Consider the following 14,481-nt stretch of genomic DNA (forward strand, 5'->3'; position numbering starts at 1 on the left):
GTTTGGAAGCCTTGCTGCTGACACAATCTGCAACAATTTTTATGTTGATGATTGTCTCAAATCGGAATGCACAGAAGAGGCAGCTATTAACTTAGTGGACTCTTTGCAGAAATCATGTGCAGAAGGTGGCTTCAAGCTTCCTTAGTTCACAGACTCTTGTCTACGATGTCGTCACTCTACGATCCTTTAGGAATTGTTGCACCGGTTTTGTTACCAGCCAAGAAGATTTTACAGGATCTGTGCATCAACAAGCAGCTCGGATTGGATGATGACATACCCGTGGAATACAAGGCATCATGGGAGCAGTGGATAGAAGAGCTTCAGCATTTGAGTACACTACGGATTGACATATGTCTCAAACCTGCTGATTTTGGACATGTTGTTTCTGTTCAACTACATGTATTCTCCGATGCAAGCATTGTTGGATACGGTTGTGTAGCATATCTACGTATGTCTAACGATGAAGGCGGTATTCACACAGCTTTCTTGATTGGAAAGTCTAGGCTTGCTCCAGTGAAAACTATCACTGTTCCCAGGTTGGAATTAACTACAGCCACTGTGTCTATTCACATCGGACAACTGTTAATGAAGGAACCGGAGACTACACCTGAATGTGTCACTTACCACACAGACTCAACGACGGTGTTACACTATATCAGCAATGAAACAAAGAGGTTTCAAGTCTACGTTGCCAACCGTGTCAAGCAAATCAGAGACTTTTCAGAACCTACTCAGTGGAAGTATGTAGATTCAAAAAGCAATCCGGCTGATGTTGCATCCAGAGGTGTATCTGCATCACTTCTACTTACCTGTATGAACTGGTTTCATGGGCCCAAATTTCTTTCTTCTTCAGAATCAGAATGGCCAGTACAGCCAGAGCTTATCCATGATGAGAAGATGCTTGAAGAAACAGTCACAGCAACCGATGCATCACAGGATGACTGCTCTCACATCACTGTGAATAAATTGTTGGAACATTACTCCAGCTGGTATCGTCTCAAGCGTGCTGTAGCCATATATCACAGATTGTTTGACTCACTCAAGTCACAGAGCAATGAACATAAATACAACAATAAGAAGCATGCTAAAAGCAACAGATCTCTTTCTGTGGAGGACCTCAGTCGAGCAGAGAAGAGTATCTTCAATTTGTGCAGACAATACACTTCAGCAAAGAGTTTGAACTGCTTCAAGGATGTGAAGGTTAACGAGGCAGAGTTCTAAGGACAAGTTCAGTGTATAAACTTGACCCAATCCTTGAAAGTGGAATTCTCAGAGTCGGGGGTCGCATTGGCAGAGCTAATATCCCCGAGGAGATGAAGCACCCAGTTATACTTCCTCGAGTTATGTCTGTTGAACCTGATCAGAAGGGTTTCGTCAGGAGTGCTGTACTGAAAACTCAAACTGGTGAATTTCGTCAACCGATCAGCAAGCTTATATTGCTGTTATCCAGCAAGTCGTGATTTTGTCGAATTTAGCCATCAGTCAAAAACCAGTGTGTCTGTATATACAAGCGTGTGATTTCTGCACTGTTTTGTTACATTTGTGTTAAACAGCCCGGTCTGTTTAAGAGGCCGAGTGTGTTAGTGCAGAATGTATAATTTATGTTGCAAATCTGTTATGCAAAAATGTTATGAATTTCACATACTGTATCAGCAACAATGGTCTGTTGGTTATTTCACGGGACTAGCAGCAGAAAGGTCCAGGGTTCGATCCAAGGTTCAGGCAAAAGTTCTTGTGACTTATAATCAGTTGTGTTGCATCATGGGATTAGTTACTGGTCATGTGACCTCATCCACTGTCACCTTCAGTTTGAAAGATCTCCATGTTGGAGAAACGTGTCATGAACTATTGCAGAACACAGATGTTTTTGAACCTCAACACTGTTCATTCAACGCTAACGTTCAAAGGAAAAGCTTGTTAACAGATCCAAACGAATGAGCTTTTCACTTATTATTGTCAAGGAATAACGGACAATAAACATCAATTGAGAGTATCAAGACTGTTGATTTCTGCCGTAATAAACTGCAACAGTCAAACTGTAATGAACCGGAAGAAATATGTCCGGAACAAGGCGGCTGTTTCAAATTACATGGTCAGTTACCGCCAGATTCAAACATTACTTCCCTGATTACTGTAAAACACAGTTGGAAAAACGCTAGTTAGAAATAAAACCCGAAGACATGAAATTTGAACAGAGGCGAGCAGAAAAAAAACAGGCCAGCGAGCCTGCACGTTTGCGGTTTCATTCATTCTCGGCCTTCGGTTTCAAAGGTATGTTTGGACAATGAACATGGATGAAAGTCGCTAAATGTCTTGTGCATGGCGATAAACGTGAGCAGAAAGGGAATTCCCTCGACTGCAATATTGGGATTCCCTGACATTCCGAAGTAATAAAAGTAGTGCGCCTCGGTGGGCGTGGCTTAATTTTTTTACATTCATTGGGAAATGAATGCAATAACACGTGACCAATTCAGCTAATCAGATCACAGGAATTTCAATGAACACAACGAAAATTTAATTATTTGCAGATGAAAACACAAGCAAGACCAACATCAAGGTGTGTAAAAAAGAGATAGGCTGAACACGTATAGAACAATGGATAAGTTTTTATTTCACAAGTTGATTGAAAAAAAATCATATTTATGAACATACAAAGAGTTAATTTAAATCATCTTCAAATGAACCAGTCTTATTGTTCGCATTACTTAATCCAGTCATGTGCGCCATCAATGTCCAGCTGTACGCCATCCAGTGACATGGACCATAGTCACATTGTTCATACAGTACACGTGCACACAAGTAAGACCATGGCATATAAATATACATGTATACACCTAGATGCATACATATCAGCCGAAGTCATATCTTTTAGTCTATAGCAGGTTCTAGTATCGAAATCCCACAATTCAATACATCATCCACACCAAGCAAGTCTAAAGCCCACACAGTACACATATCAATAGTGGTGAACATGTAGCCATCATGGGCTCAGACACCTTCAAAATCACAAATGTCATGGTTGACTTCTCCCAATGGCCAATGCATGTTACCCAAGTGGTAAAATGGATTAGTCCCCATCATATCCCATTTAACAGACGCCCAACGAAAATATATGACATGATAGGCTTTGATTGTCACACAAGTGATTCAAACAAGAGTTTGCCACTAACGTGGCTATATCCCCCGCCCTTTTTGCAGAATTTATGACATAATTAAATCTAAGCAAACCCTAACCTTTTTTAACCGAGGTGGAACTTGTCATGGAAATTGTAAAAAAAGGAAGAGTTTGGACCCTAAGTCCATCTTGTTGCCATGGAAACGTAAAAAATAAAAAAATCTCAAATTTCTAAATAGCAAAGAGCTTCAGTTCAGCATGAACCTGACAAACCTGCAAAGATTCATGAAGAACTATTGAACGGTTTATGAGTTATGCTCCGGAAACGAACCCTACCCTCACAGAACCTAAGTCCATCTTGTTGCCATAGAAACTTAAAACATAAAAAATTCTAAAATTTCTAAATAGCAAAAGGCACCAGTTCAGCATGTACCTGACAGACCTGCAAAGTTTGATGAAGAAATATTGAACGGTTTATGAGTTATGCTCCGGAAACGAACCCTACCCTCACAGAACCTAAGTCCATCTTGTTGCCATGGAAACGTAAAACATAAAAAATTCTAAAATGTCTAAATAGCAAAAGGCACCAGTTCAGCATGTACCTGACAGACCTGCAAAGTTTGATGAAAAAATATTGAACGGTTTATGAGTTATGCTCCGGAAACGAACCCTACCCTCACAGAACCTAAGTCCATCTTGTTGCCATGGAAACGTAAAACATAAAAAATTCTAAAATGTCTAAATAGCAAAAGGCACCAGTTCGGCATGTACCTGACAGACCTGCAAAGTTTGATGAAAAAATATTGAACGGTTTCTGAGTTATACTCCGGAAACGAAACGTGACGGACGGGCGTACGGACGGAGCCCGTTTCTATATCCCCCGCCAACTTTGTTGGGCGGGGGATAATAACTGAACAAGAGTCAACCCAATTTCATCACAAAAAATTGAAATAGTTCAACAAAAGTCAATTCAATTTCACCAGTCTGCTCACAGCATCCAAATACTGCATTGGGGTCGTGACACCATGTTTGTTTGTTTGTTTGCCATACTCAACAATTATTCCAGCTATATGACGGCGGTCTGTAAATAAGCGAGTCTGGACCAGACAATCCAATGATTGACATCATGAACATCGATCCACACAATTGGGATCGATGACATGCATCAACCAAGTCAGCGAGCCTGACCACCCGATCCCGTTAGTTGCCTTTTACGACAAGCATAGTCGCCTTTTACGGCAAGCATGGGTTGCTGAAGACCTATTCTACTCCGGTACAGTGTATAATCCCATTGTATCTGAGTAGATCAATTATTAACATTAACTTCAAAGGACTTTATTTACATGATCTTCATTATATGGAGGATTGAGTCTATTAGGACTGGTCCATGACCACAACAGGTGAATCTAATATGTTTTGACAAGCCACCTCTCCGCTGTCTAACAACCGGGGTGTCTGACGAGTGGGGTATGACCGCCATCAGTACATCATTCAGTTACATGCACATCAATGTCCAGCAGTTCAGCGTCCAATAGAACAAGTGACGTGGAGTGGACATTGTAGAAGCAAGAAGAAGAAAAGAAGAAAAAAAGTTTATTAATGTGTCACACTTATTTTTATATAAAAAAATACAACATTAAAAAAACCAATTTAGCGCAAATGCCCGGCCATAACGCATATGAGACACATTAGATCTACATACAAAGTTTTTATAACTTTGTATATAGATCTAATGTGTGTGTGTGTATATATATAAAATAGCACACAGTAATACATACAAAGTTATAAAGTAATATAGAGTATTATGGGCTGGTGGACGGTGAATAGATTAACCTATACACTTTGTCTTCTTCAGTGGGGGCACTGGTGGCCCAGTCGTCAAAGGCGCCGCGATTCGCTGTGCAGAGTTGCGTCCTTTGAGAACGCCAGAAACCTATGATTGTGGGATCGAATCCCGGTTCGCCCTGATTATGTTTCTAGGTTTGTCAGTACAATACCCATGCTCGTGGGTTTCACCGAAGTAGTAAACGGCTGAAACCTGCATCACTTCGGGCTTTCCTCCCACATTAAGCTGACACGCCGCGATATAACTGGAATAATGTTAAAAGCGGCGTTAAACCAAACTTACTCACTACCCCTTTTGTACATAAGTGCAAGAGTTCTCGCTAGAAGCGGTTGTAAAATTCCCGCTTGCATCAGGTAATTTAGTTTATCATCGCTGGAGAGATTTTTAAACTGTCAATTATAACATTCGACAGATTTCCACAAATCAGTCCTTAAATCTGTGTAAAAAGTACAATTAAGTACAATCTTCAACAGCATCTATATTACAATAGTTACACTTTCTCACAAGCAAGGGAATAGAAGGCTCGGCAAACCGTCCAGTTTCAACGGCCGAAGGGAGAGAACCACTCCTGAACTTTGCTAATATACTTCTATCTTGTTTTTTCCATACACTTTTCACATATGGGATTACTTCAAGATTGTGCTTATAATTTCTAAAAATCCTTAGTTTGTTACCTTTTAACTGACCGGTATCATTCCACAAATTATTTGTCCATTCCAAGCAGTCCATAAATTTATAAAAGTCCTTTAAGAAACTTATCTTCATTGCACTACTCCTCTCTTCATCTATAAACCACTCTGCTTTAATACTACGCAGATCATTAATTAATTTCTTCACCCAAGATCTTTTCACTGACAAGGACCACAGTTGTATCTTCTTAACAAGTCTTGTGTTAGGTAACATTTGTATTTTGAGAACGGTTCTGTAAACTTCAATCTTCTGATTAACTGAGCAGGATACCCATCCCATGTCACCTCTAGTTGCTAGATTACTTGAATTTTTACCAGTTCCAAGGAAATATCTACATGCCTTGTTCTGGATGAACTGAATTTCTCTGTGTACATTAACATCCCACACACGTACCTGCAGCATAAAACAGTATCGGTTCAACTAGGGCAGAGTATAATGTTGTATACACATCATATGACAGTCCACCAGCACTTTCAAACTTCAGGTAAACAGCAGACAGGGCTCTACTAGCAGCTTTACACAGTTCCTTAAATGATTTTTCACATTGAAATCATGAAATATCCACAGTCCACGATATCTATAGCTGTTTGTGAGACACAAATTAGTATCTCCACACTTAAACTGAAAATCAGTGGCAGAACACGGGTAAGATATGAAATGCATGATCTTGGTTTTGCTTGGATTAATTAATAATCTCCATTTATGACACCACTCTGACAAAACGTTTAACATTTTCTGTAGCGAGTCTTTAGTCGGTGCAATTAAGGCGATATCATCTGCATATAGTAGCAGTGATAACATTGTGTCTTCTATTTGTACAATACACTGTAGTTGATTAACCTGCTCAACAAAGTCATTGATATAAATAGAAAACAAAGCAGGAGATAATTTACAGCCTTGTTTTACACCTAAAGTCACTGGGAATGGGGCTATATTGTACTTATTGACATTAACATGACACTGTACATCCTGGTATAGATAATGGACAGCATTTAATATTTTCCCTTTTATTCCTATTTTGTTATCAATTTGTACCACAAGCAGTTCCTGTTCATTGTATCAAATGCCTTCTTCAGGTCAACAAAGCATACAAATGTATCAAGCTTCTTCAGTTTACTATTATTGATCAGATTACAAAGACTGTATAAATGTTCAACACAGTTTCTTTGGGGACGGAATCCATTTTGTTCTTCTGCTGGATGAGTATTTTCCTTTTGCCATCTTTGTAGTCTCTGATCAAGAATATTACTATATACTTTGCATGGAATGGATGTATTAGTAATGCCCCGGTCACTTAGTGGGTCATATAAATTTCCACCAGACTGAGGTAGAGGGTTAACAAGTCCATTATTCCATATAGATGGTGAAACTGAATTTTCAAAACAGTATGATATCTTCTGTAGGAGTCTGACACAGTGGGGGTTCTTGGTCACTTCAGCTGGTATATCATCCAATACCATGATTTTTCCATTCTTCAGTGAAGATACAGACTTTTCAATTTCTTCATAGGTAATGGGTTTATTAATATCAACATCGTTCATATCTTCATTACGCATGTTGTACATGGATAATTCTGTAGAAATGTTATTATAAAATTCTTCATCGAAATGTCCTTTTACATCATTATTGAGGAGATTATTATCCACATCAATATATAAATGTTGCAATTAATGTACATATGAAGATGTGTGTTAAACCTACGACATGGTATGTTTGTTTTCACTGAAGTTTGAGAGATAGTGGTAACTGCTTGTTTCACGAGTGAGTTTAATAGGTTTCGTTAACATAAACAGTTTGTTTTCGCAACTGAGTAATTAAAAATAAGCTGTCCTGGATGTATACTAGCCACATAAAGAAACTGTGCACGGAGAAAATATATTCTGGATTGAAATGCAACACAGCAAGAACAAAATGATGCAGACGCTGTAGCAGCTGAATGATCGGACCATAAGAAAATGTCAACGGGACCTGAACAACATCTGTTACGATGACGTCAGAAGATCAAAATGGAGTAGGGGTAAGTCAATAACGGGTATGACCACCCTGTGCGTGAATCACAGCAGTGCATCGGCGACGCATGGAGTCCACCAAATGGGCATGGAAGGCCTGGGGAATGGCCTGCCATATCCTCCTCAAATCCTGTGCCAAGTCACGGACGTTATCTGGAGGATGTGGAAGACGACGCAGACGGCGCTCCATTTCATCCCACACATGCTCTATTGGGGAGAGATCTGGAGAAATTGCAGGCCATGGCAGTAACATGACATTGTTATGGTGAAGGAAATCCATTGCGACCCTAGCCGTGTGAGGACGAGCGTTGTCCTGTTGAAATGTCAATCCCGGGCCATGACGTTGCAGAAAAGGAATGACCACAGGCCTCAGAATCTGATCTCTGTAGCCAACACCGGTGAGATTGCCCTGAACAACCACCAAAGGGGTTCGGTGCAGTGCTGTTATCCAACCCCAAATCATCACAGAGCCACCTCCAAAACGATTCCTCTCCACAATACAGTTGCGTACATAACGTTCTCCAAAAACGCCGGTAGACACGTTGGCGCCCGTCACTGTGGGAAATGTTGAACTTCGATTCATCTGTAAAGACAACATTTCCCCACCATATATTAGAGGTTGGCGAACATGATTTCGACACCATCTTAGACGGTTGACTCGATGACGGTGTGTCAGGATGGGACGTATGGCAGGGCGTCGTGGTCGAATCCCGTACTGACGTAAACGATTCCTGACAGTGTTGGGATGGATACGGCGCAGTCCGGGAATTGTCTGGGACGTCGTTACTGCCGTTTGGAACCTGTGTCGGAGATGTGTAACTCGAATCCATCTGTCCTGTCTTGGCGTCGTTACTCGGGGACATCCTGAACGTGGGTGGTCGGCAACGTCATTTGTGTTCTGATAACGCCTCACCAATGCCGATTTCGTGTTACGATGGCATTGGAAATGTGTTGCCACCTGTTGTTGCCTCATTCCCGCTCGGATCATTCCAGTGGCTTCATGACGCTGTGCAGCTGTCAATCTTGGCATGATTTGCTTGTGATATGCTTGTGTCTGCGCCTGAGAAGTTTTGAATGACCACAGATCATGCTTTCCAAAGTGACAACGAATTTTGAGTTGCACATGCTGTGTACAGCTGCACAGGATGCACGTGCAGTAACACATTGCACGCCCATAGGCCCCCATCAATGACGTCATATCGCATGGGACGTGCATGAGCGTTTGAATGTCTCCAATAATTGCTGTGTTTAAACCTATCTTTCATATATGGACGGTGTGCCCTTATATCTATATTTTCTCCTTGCACAGTTTCTTTATGTGGCAAGTATAGTTCATACTTTAATGTTTCACAGTTTGTTGTCACTGTTATGTTCAACGAGTATATCTGTTTGGTCTCATAGCTATTTTTTTTGTTTTTACTGAAATTAGTAGATATATTATACAAGGCACACGATCAGGAGAATGGATACCAAACCATGGGTGAAGCTGCATTATGCAAAGTTGAGTACACCACATCCACCAGAGGAACACTACAGGTACAAGAAAGATACTTGTCCAACAAAGACACTGTGAAGCTGACCTGTACACTCGGGCGATGTGCTGAAGACTTGTACTGGCAAATGCAGCACTGTTGGTGATGACGTCAGGACAACTTCAGACCACAGTCATCCCCTAGAACAGCCTGAGAAGCTCAAGTTTGTCAGCAACCTGAGAAAACGAGCCAGAGAAGAAACAACCCATATGCAGTCACTCTACAATGAGGTGTTAGCCACCCAAGACGAAGATCAGATTCCGCATCTACTATCATTCCCCAGCATCGCCCCAAGACTATTCCTGTCCTTCCACAGACCCGAGCTGACGTGACTCTTGATGGTGAGTGGACAAAGACCACTGGTGACAGAGAACACCTTTAACTGAGCAATATATTCCAAAGTATCAAGCAATAATAAATCATGAATAAACGTGTATAAATTTTGTATTCTTTTATACCATACGTTTAGAGAGTTGTTGATGACAGGACTAGTTTATTCGGATTTAAGGCAATATATCACACACCTGATGTGCCCTCACCCATAAAAGTTGCTATTCTAAGCTGTCTGATAAATGGAGGTGTCTGACAAATGGCAGATGTGGTGATGTCCTTGATTACTTTGAGCAAAGAACCACTGACATCACTAAGCTTCTTTCTTTCCGGAGGTATAACAGTAATCCCGTCGCTTTTACAGCATAGAAATAATTTCCTTAGTTACAAGATGTGGCTTATAAATGGTACAGTGAAATCTGTCCAACTCGGATTCTCGCATATTCGGATTTCGATGAAAACACTCAGGTCCTTAATAAAATATCATTACTCAAACTGACCTACTACTCTCCGGATTTTTAAACCGGTGCCAACGGAGTCCAAAATGGACAGATTTCACTGTAGTTTGAATATTTCGCATACTTTGAAATGACGTTCTAGTCAATATATGTTGCAGAGATAACGGCATGGAACCTTCTGATAGTATTCACGTAAACATAACGGTAATAATAATAATAATAATAATAATAATAATAATAATAATGATGATAATAATACTACGTGAATTTATAATGCGCCAGATTCCATTCACCAAGTGGATGCTCATAGCGCTACAATATTATTACCCCGGTCAATGGATCGGTGAGCACTCGATTTTCATTCTCATCTCCCTGGGGAGTATACAACCCAAGCTGCCTGTGAGGTGCTAGAAGGTTAACAGCTACATTACCATCTCATCCTACCGGATACCCACTCACTGCTGGGTGAACAGAGGCACATTGCGAACAAAGTCACTTGCCCAAGGAGACACCACATGTGGTACGTGTGCTTCAGTGTGGGGCAGGACCGAAGTCCTAGAAACTCTCAGGAGTCAAGCTGCTTAACGTGGTCACCCATCCAACTACTCTCCGAGACTGACGTTGCTGAACTACACCTCATTTGTGGTCTGTGCGCTGTGCACAGGACCACGTGTCACCACGGTATGGAACCTGCTGATAGTAATCATGCCACATGGCTCAATGACGACAGTCACGTCAACATAACGGTATAGAACCTGCTGATAGTAATCATGCCACCTGGCTCAATGACGAAGTTCACGTCAACATAACGGTATTGAAACTGCTGATAGTAGTCATGCCACATAGTTCAATGACGACGTTCACGTCAACATAACGGTATGGAACCTGCTGATAGTAGTCATGCCACATGGCTCAATGACGACGTTCATGTCAACATAACGGTATTGAAACTGCTGATAGTAATCATGCCAACTGGCTCAATGACGACGTTCACGTCAACATAACGGTATGGAACCTGCTGATAGTAGTCATGCCACATGGCTCAATGACGACATTCACGTCAACATAACGGTATGGAACCTGCTGATAGTAATCATGCCACCTGGCTCAATGATGACAGTCACGTCAACATAACGGTATAGAACCTGCTAATAGTAATCATGCCACCTGGCTCAATGACGACAGTCACGACAACATAACGGTACGGAACCTGCTGATAGTAATCATGCCACCTGGCTCAATGACGACGTTCAAGTCAACATAACGGTACGGAACCTGCTGATAGTAATCATGCCACCTGGCTCAATGACGACATTCTCGTCAACATAACGGTATGGAACCTGCTGATAGTAGTCATGCCACCTCGTTCAATGACGACGTTCACGTCAACATAACGGTATGGAACCTGCTGATAGTAGTCATGCCACATGGTTCAATGACGACGTTCACGTCAACATAACGGTATGGAACCTGCTGATAGTAGTCATGCCACATGGCTCAATGACGACGTTCACGTCAACATAACGACATGGAACCTGCTGATAGTAGTCATGCCACCTGGCTCAATGACGACGTTCACGTCAACATAACGATATGGAACCTGCTGATAGTAGTCATGCCACCTGGCTCAATGACGAAGTTCACGTCAACATAACGGTATTGAACCTGCTGATAGTAGTCATGCCACCTGGCTCAATGACGACGTTCACGTCAACATAACGGTTTGGAACTGCTCATAGCAGTCATGCCACCAGGCTCAATGACGACGTTCACGTCAACATAACGGTTTGGAACCTGCTGATAGTGGAAATGCCACATGGTTCAATGACGACGTTCACGTCAGCATAACGGTATTGAACCTGCTGATAGTAGTCATGCCACATGGTTCAATGACGACGTTCACGTCAACATAACGGTATTGAACCTGCTGATAGTAGTCATGCCACATGGTTCAATGACGAAGTTCACGTCAACATAACGGTATTGAACCTGCTGATAGTAGTCATGCCACATGGTTCAATGACGAAGTTCACGTCAACATAACGGTATGGAACCTGCTGATAGTAATCATGCCACATGGTTCAATGACGACGTTCAGGTCAACATAACGGTATTGAACCTGCTGATAGTAGTCATGCCACATGGTTCAATGACGAAGTTCACGTCAACATAACGGTATGGAACCTGCTGATAGTAATCATGCCACCTGGCTCAATGACGACGTTCACGTCAACATAACGGTATGGAACCTGCTGATAGTAGTCATGCCACCTGGCTCAATGACGACGTTCACGTCAACATAACGGTATGGAACCTGCTGATAGTGGTCATGCCACCTGGCTCAATGACGACGTTCACGTCAACATAACGGTATGGAACCTGCTGATGGTAGTCATGCCACCTGGCTCAATGACGACGTTCACGTCAACATAACGGTATTGAAACTGCTGATAGTAGTCATGCCACATGGTTCAATGACGAAGTTCACGTCAACATAACGGTATGGAACCTGCTGATAGTAATCATGCCACCTGGCTCAATGACGACGTTCACGTCAACATAACGGTATGGAACCTGCTGATAGTGGTCATGCCACCTGGCTCAATGACGACGTTCACGTCAACATAACGGTATTGAACCTGCTGATAGTGGTCATGCCACCTGGCTCAATGACGACGTTCACGTCAACATAACGGTATGGAACCTGCTGATAGTAGTCATGCCACCTGGCTCAATGACGACGTTCACGTCAACATAACGGTATTGAAACTGCTGATAGTAGTCATGCCACATGGTTCAATGACGACGTTCACGTCAACATAACGGTATGGAACCTGCTGATAGTAGTCATGCAACATGGCTCAATGACGAAGTTCACGTCAACATAATGGTATTGAAACTGCTGATAGTAATCATGACACCTGGCTCAATGACGACATTCACGTCAACATAACGGTATGGAACCTGCTGATAGTAATCATGCCACCTGGCTCAATGACGACGTTCACGTCAACATAACGGTATGGAACCTGCTGATAGTAATCATGCCACCTGGCTCAATGACGACGTTCACGTCAACATAACGGTATGGAACCTGCTGATAGTAATCATGCCACATGGTTCAATGATGACGTTCACGTCAACATAACGGTATGGAACCTGCTGATTGTAGTCATGCCACCTGGCTCAATGACGACGTTCACATCAACATAACGGTATTGAAACTGCTGATAGTAATCATGCCACCTGGCTCAATGACGACGTTCACGTCAACATAACGGTATGGAACCTGCTGATAGTAGTCATGCCACATGGTTCAATGACGACGTTCACGTCAACATAACGCTATGGAACCTGCCGAAAGTAGTCATGCCACCTGGCTCAATGACGACGTTCACGTCAACATAACGGTATTGAACCTGATGATAGTAGTCATGCCACCTGGCTCAATGACGAAGTTCATGTCAACATAACGGTATTGAAACTGCTGATAGTAGTCATGCCACCTGGCTCAATGACGACGTTCACGTCAACATAACGGTTTGGAACCTGCTGATAGTGGAAATGCCACATGGTTCATTGACGACGTTCACGTCAACATAACGGTATTGAACCTGCTGATAGTAGTCATGCCACCTGGCTCAATGACGACGTTCACGTCAACATAACGGTATTGAAACTGCTGATAGTAGTCATGCCACATGGTTCAATGACGACGTTCACGTCAACATAACGGTATGGAACCTGCTGATAGTAGTCATGCCACATGGCTCAATGACGAAGTTCACGTCAACATAATGGTATTGAAACTGCTGATAGTAATCATGACACCTGGCTCAATGACGACATTCACGTCAACATAACGGTATGGAACCTGCTGATAGTAATCATGCCACCTGGCTCAATGACGACGTTCACGTCAACATAACGGTATGGAACCTGCTGATAGTAATCATGCCACCTGGCTCAATGACGACGTTCACGTCAACATAACGGTATGGAACCTGCTGATAGTAATCATGCCACATGGTTCAATGATGACGTTCACGTCAACATAACGGTATGGAACCTGCTGATTGTAGTCATGCCACCTGGCTCAATGACGACGTTCACATCAACATAACGGTATTGAAACTGCTGATAGTAATCATGCCACCTGGCTCAATGACGACGTTCACGTCAACATAACGGTATGGAACCTGCTGATAGTAGTCATGCCACATGGTTCAATGACGACGTTCACGTCAACATAACGCTATGGAACCTGCCGATAGTAGTCATGCCACATGGCTCAATGACGACAGTCACGTCAACATAACGGTATTGAACCTGATGATAGTAGTCATGCCACCTGGCTCAATGACGAAGTTCATGTCAACATAACGGTATTGAAACTGCTGATAGTAGTCATGCCACCTGGCTCAATGACGACGTTCACGTCAACATAACGGTTTGGAACCTGCTGATAGTGGAAATGCCACATGGTTCATTGACGACGTTC

Source organism: Haliotis rufescens, unplaced genomic scaffold, assembly GCF_023055435.1.
Source record: "Haliotis rufescens isolate VD_foot unplaced genomic scaffold, xgHalRufe1.0.p SCAF_4, whole genome shotgun sequence".
Taxonomy (NCBI): Eukaryota; Metazoa; Mollusca; class Gastropoda; order Lepetellida; family Haliotidae; genus Haliotis; species Haliotis rufescens.